The sequence below is a fragment of the Scyliorhinus torazame genome, chromosome 22 (assembly GCF_047496885.1).
Source record: "Scyliorhinus torazame isolate Kashiwa2021f chromosome 22, sScyTor2.1, whole genome shotgun sequence".
Taxonomy (NCBI): domain Eukaryota; kingdom Metazoa; phylum Chordata; class Chondrichthyes; order Carcharhiniformes; family Scyliorhinidae; genus Scyliorhinus; species Scyliorhinus torazame.
In genome coordinates this window covers 42,360,333-42,366,332 of record NC_092728.1, presented here as the reverse complement: position 1 = coordinate 42,366,332, position 6,000 = coordinate 42,360,333, and the positions used below count along the sequence as shown (strand labels likewise).

Here is a 6,000-nt window from a genome sequence, read left to right as displayed (position 1 = left end):
ATTGAGCGCGAAGAGAGAGAAGAGAGAGGGCAAGTCTTCAGTAAAGAGCACGGAGAGAGGGCGAGACTTCAGTAAAGAGCATGGAGAGGGCGAGACTTCAATAAAGAGCGCGAAGAGAGAAAGGGCGAGACTTCAGTAAAGAGCGTGGAGAGAGAGAGGGCGCGACTTCAATAAAGAGCGCGCAGAGAGAGGGCGAGTCTTCAATAAAGAGCGCGGAGAGAGAGGGCGAGACTTCAGAAAAGAGCACGGAGAGAGAGAGAGAGGACGAGACTTCAATAAAGAGCATGGAGAGAGGGCGAGACATCAATCAAGAGTGCGAGAGAGAGGGCGAGACTTCAGTAAAGAGCGCGGAGAGAGAGAGAGAGCGAGACTTCTGTAAAGAGCGCGGAGAGGGCGAGACTTCAGGAAAGAGCGCAGAGAGAGAGGGCGAGACTTCAGTAAAGAGCGTGGAGAGAGAGTGCGAGACTTCAGTAAAGAGCATTGAGAGAGAGAGGGCGAGACTTCAGTAAAGAGCAAGAAGAAAGAAGAAAGACTTCAATAAAGAGCGCGGAGAGAGGGCGAGACTTCAGTAAAGAGGGCGGAGAGAGAGAGAGGGGAGACTTCACTAAAGAGGGCGGAGAGAGAGGGGAGACTTCAGTAAAGAGCGCAGAGAGAGAGAGGGCGAGACTTCAGTAAAGAGCGCGGAGAGGGCGAGACTTCAGTAAAGAGCACAGAGAGAGAGAGGGCGAGACTTCAGTAAAGACCACGGAGAGAGGGCAAGACTTCAGTAAACAGCTCGGAGAGGGCAATACCAGTAAAGAGTGCGGAGAGAGGGCGAGACTTCAGTAAAGAGCGCGGAGAGGGGGTGAGACTTCAGTAAAGAGCACGGAGTGAGAGAGAGGGTGAGACTTCAGTAAAGAGCGCGGAGAGAGAGAGGGCGAGACTTCAGTAAAGAGCACGGAGAGAGGGCGAGACTTCAGTAAAGAGTGCGGAGAGAGGGCGAGACCTCAGTAAAGAGCGGGGAGAGGGGGCGAGACTTCAGTAAAGAGCACAGAGAGAGAGACGGTGAGACTTCAGTAAAGAGCAAAAAGAGAGAGAGGGCGAGACTTCAATAAAGAGCGCGCACAGAGAGGGCGAGACTTCAATAAAGAGCGCGGAGAGAGAGAGGGCAAGACTTCAGAAAAGAGCACGGAGAGAGAGCGAGAGGACGAGACTTCAATAAAGAGCATGGAGAGAGGGCGAGACTTCAATCAAGAGTGCGAGAGAGATAGAGGGCGAGACTTCAGTAAAGAGCGCGGAGAGAGAGAGAGAGAGAGCGAGACTTCTGTAATGAGCGCAGAGAGAGGGCGAGACTTCAATAAAGAGCGAGAAGAGAGAGAGGGCGAGACTTCAATAAAGAGCGCGGAGAGGGAGAGGACGAGACTTCAATAAAGAGCGCATAGAGAGAGAGGGTGAGACTTCAGTAAAGAGCACGGAGAGAGGGCGAGACTTCAGTAAAGAGCATGGAGAGAGGACGAGACTTCAGTAAAGAGCACGGAGAGAGGACGAGACTTCAGTAACGAGCGCAGAGAGAGAGGGGCAAGACTCCAGTAAAGAGCGCGGAGAGAGGGCGAGACTTCAATAAAGAGCGCGGAGAGAGAGCTAGACTTCAGTAGAGTGCGAGAGAGAGGGTGAGACTTCAATAATGAGCGCGAAGAGAGAGAAGAGAGAGGGCGAGACTTCAGTAAAGAGCACGGAGAGAGGTTGAGACTTCAGTAAGAGCGCAGAGAGGGAGAGGGCGAGACTTCAATAAAGAGCGCGAAGAGAGAGAGGGCGAGACTTCAGTAAAGAGCGCGGAGGGCGAGACTTCAATAAAGAGCGAGAAGAGAGAGAGGGCGAGACTTCAATAAAGAGCGCGGAGAGAGGGCGAGACTTCAATAAAGAGCGCGGAGAGAGAGAGGGCAAGACTTCAGAAAAGAGCACGGAGAGAGAGCGAGAGGACGAGACTTCAATAAAGAGCATGGAGAGAGGGCGAGACTTCAATCAAGAGCGCGGAGAGGGAGAGGACGAGACTTCAATAAAGAGCGCATAGAGAGAGAGGGTGAGACTTCAGTAAAGAGCACGGAGAGAGGGCGAGACTTCAGTAAAGAGCATGGAGAGAGAGAGGACGTGACTTCAGTAAAGAGCACGGAGAGAGAGAGGACGAGACTTCAGTAACGAGCGCAGAGAGAGAGGGGCAAGACTCCAGTAAAGAGCGCGGAGAGAGGGCGAGACTTCAATAAAGAGCGCGGAGAGCGAGCTAGACTTCAGTAGAGTGCGAGAGAGAGGGTGAGACTTCAATAATGAGCGCGAAGAGAGAAGAGAGAGGGCGAGACTTCAGTAAAGAGCACGGAGAGAGGGTGAGACTTCAGTAAAGAGCACGGAGAGAGGGTGAGACTTCAGTAAGAGCGCAGAGAGGGAGAGGGCGAGACTTCAATAAAGAGCGCGAAGAGAGAGAGGGCGAGACTTCAGTAAAGAGCGCAGAGAGAGAGAGGGCGAGACTTCAATAAAGAGCGAGAAGAGAGAGAGGGCGAGACTTCAATAAAGAGCGCGAAGAGAGAGGGGGCGAGACTTCAGTAAAGAGCGCGGAGGGCGAGACTTCAATAAAGATCGAGAAGAGAGAGAGGGCGAGACTTCAATAAAGAGCGCGCAGAGAGAGGGCGAGACTTCAATAAAGAGCGCGGAGAGAGGGCAAGACTCCAGAAAAGAGCACGGAGAGAGAGCGAGAGGACGAGACTTCAATAAAGAGCATGGAGAGAGGGCGAGACTTCAATCAAGAGTGCGAGAGAGAGGGCGAGACTTCAATAAAGAGAGCGAAGAGAGAGAGGGCGAGACTTCAATAAAGTGCGCGAAGAGAGAGAGGGTGAGACTTCAGTAAAGAGCATGGAGGTAGGGAGAGGGGGCGAGACTTCAATAAAGAGCGCGGAGGGCGAGACTTGGCATATTGCCTGGTTTTTCTTTGGCACCGGTATGATGCTGGTCTTCTTGAAGCAGGTGGGAATCTCTGAATGGAGTAGGGAGAAGTTGAAGATGTCCGCGAACACATCCACCAGTTGGTCCACGCAGGATCCGAGTGCACGACCAGGGACCCTCACTTACTTTGAAAGCTGTGACGGTAGGTATGGGTGTGCCCGAGGCTGCGGGGGCAGTTGTCAACGGTTTGATGATTTACTGCTTGAACCAAGAATAGAATGCATTGAGTTTATCGGGGAGGGCTGCTCTGCTGCCAGAGATTCTACTTGGCTTTGCTTTGCAGCCCGTTATGTTGTTTAAGCCTTGCCACAACCGATGAGTGTGCTTGACATTAATCTGTGACGCCAGCTTAGTCTGGCATTGTCTCTTGGCATCCCTGATGGGGCAGGGAGTTAATTTGGGTGGAGTAGTCTTTCAGAGGGTCAGTTCAGACTTGATGGACCGAATGGCCCCATCTTCACTGTAGGGATTGTCTGATTCTATTTCCAATATCCAATTTGGAAGAAGCTTCCATGATAACTTGGTGAGAATTATGCTCCAGTATTTGATTATTTCAGTCCAAGTTTCCTGAGTAAATATTTGTACAGTTTGGGCAGCACGGTAGCATTGTGGATAGCACAATTTCTTCACAGCTCCAGGGTCCCAGGTTCGATTCCCGGCTTGGGTCTCTGTCTGTGCGGAGTCTGCACGTTCTCCCCGTGTGTGTGTGGGTTTCCTCCGGGTGCTCCGGTTTCCCCTCTCAGTCCAAAGATGTGCAGGTTAGGTGGATTGGCCATGATAAATTGCCCCGCACAGTCCAAAATTGTCCTCAATGTTGGGGACAATTGGGTGGATTATGGGGATAGGGTGGAGGTGTGGGCTTGGGTAGGGTGCTCTTTCCAAGAGCCAGTGTAGACTCGATGGGCCGAATGGCCTCCTTCTGCACTGTAAATTCTATAATGAGTACTCAAAGACTAGCAAACTCTTAGAGCAAATTATCATCAATATTTTAATTAAGATTAGAAGGAATCATAATTCCTCAGTTGTAAGGGGTTAAAGTAAAATATTGTTTGGTAATTGGTGCCCGAGGCAGACACAATCCAATGGTCAAAATGTACTGCAAAACTCTTTGTACCTTGCTGCTATCTGTGGAACATACATAATCCACAGTCATCTTTGTTAAATAAAGCAGTGCAGGTTTTATTAATAATAATCGCTTATTTTCACAAGTAGGCTTCAATGAAGTTACTGTGAAAAGCCCCTCGTCGCCACATTCCAGCGTTTTGAGGTGAGAGAGCGAAAAACAGCAGCTATAATCACATTGATGACATTGCTGAATTAAACAGATAGGAATTTCATTCCCTCCTCCCCCTTTCATTGAGAAATGGAGTGTTTACTGAGGCACAGAAGTTACTGCCTTTGTCATTATTTCCACCTACCTGCAGCCTTTCTGCTTGCTGAAAATCTGTAACTTCCTGTTCTTACCCTGCACTTATTATACAACTACAAAATATCGAAGTGCAGAATTGCCGCACAGGACTTAAAGACCGAGTTTCAGGACTATTGGTCCAGTCTTTAAAGATGATCTTTACTAAGGCCCTGGGTAATTCAGGTAGTTTAATTATTTCCCCCTCTAATTGAAAAGGAAACCAAGATTCCAGGGATATCTGATTTCCTGGTCTCAATGTGTGCAATCTCAGCTCAGGCAAGGCTCACAGCAGAGTTGTACCAAAACAATTCTTAGGAATGTCCAAAACCCAATGCATCTTGTGCTGTTGGCTTGAGGGCAATAATAATACTGCTATCAACAATAGAAATTAAACAACAGAGTCTAACTTCAGTGTAGCATTTAAAGAACTTACAAAGTGAATTTCAACTGGCATATACAGTGAACGTCAATTGATCTGTATCACCCAATCACTGGTCACAGGGTGAATATAAATATACTGTGGCTCCTTACACACATTCAGATCAGTGATAGGAGTTACTTACTGCAGAAAATCTACTCCCCACGCATCTGTGGAGTTTTGTGGCTCAAAAAGGCTCGGGGACATGGACAATTAGCTTCACATCCATCACAACTTGTTAACTCATTCATCACCAAGGACATTAGTGGCAGATTTCTGCCAGAGATCTTGGTCATGGGTGAATCCTGATCTTGAAGAAAGAAAATTCTTGTAGCTTTCAAAGTTCTTGTAATCACTGCTGAGTGGGAAGTGCTGACTGCATCATTATTCCTTCCAAAAGTCTCTGGATCATAGGTCACAGAAGGCAATATGCTTCATGTTCAACATGGATCCACGCTGCCAACCTTGAGAAAGAAGAAAATAATATTAGAATTCAGAAACACAGAAGAAAAACGAGATTTTGCTTCCCAGAAGTGGACAGCTGTAAGGAATGAGTTAATTCTGTTCACTGTAAGGATATTTGGCAGATGGCCAGGATGTTTACTGGAACATAAAGCTCCAGATGTTCAAACTCCGGCATTCTCATGCCACACAATGCTTGTTTAATACTTCATTTATCCAACTATTTGCGACAACTTGCTGACTTTCCCAACTGCTTATCTACCAGACATAGTTACTTCACTGTACAAATATCAGGTCCTTTTGCTCGTTCGCTAGACGTCACCTAGGACTAGTCGCGACAGATGCCAGGAGCCGAATCTCGAAGCCTCTGTCAACCCAGGAGTCCCCGACGAGCAGAAGGGCGTGAGATTCCTGTTTTACATTCTTATTTGTATTAGTTTTTGCTGATAAAGTAGAGTACACAAACTTCTGTCATTGTTCTCTTTATTACATTGTGTCCAAATCATAAAAAACCCTTGGAGCAGTCCAAGACAACAGCCTTGATGAAAAACATTTTGATGAAAGATAATTATTGTGCTCATTGTGTAGATGTGATGCAGCCAGGCAGATAGATTCAGTTTATCAGGATATCTATCATTGCCTTTAAACACGTATCCTCCATCGTAATTAATAAAATATTTGGCTAAATAAGCTTGGAGAATTTGACTTCAAAACATCTAACAGAAATATTGATTTTGTGGAA

General features: G+C 47.5%; 1 protein-coding gene across 3 annotated transcripts in view; it reads right to left on the bottom strand.

The window, feature by feature from the left end:
* Positions 1-3,932: 3,932 nt before the first annotated feature.
* anapc2 (anaphase promoting complex subunit 2) overlaps positions 3,933-6,000 on the bottom strand; it is a 68,398-nt gene continuing 66,330 nt past the window's right edge. For all 3 annotated transcript variants that reach the window (XR_011937611.1, XM_072488121.1, XM_072488122.1), the window contains one exon: positions 3,933-5,260. The gene's annotated coding sequence lies outside the window, so the exon portion shown is untranslated. The remainder of the gene's footprint in view (positions 5,261-6,000) is intronic.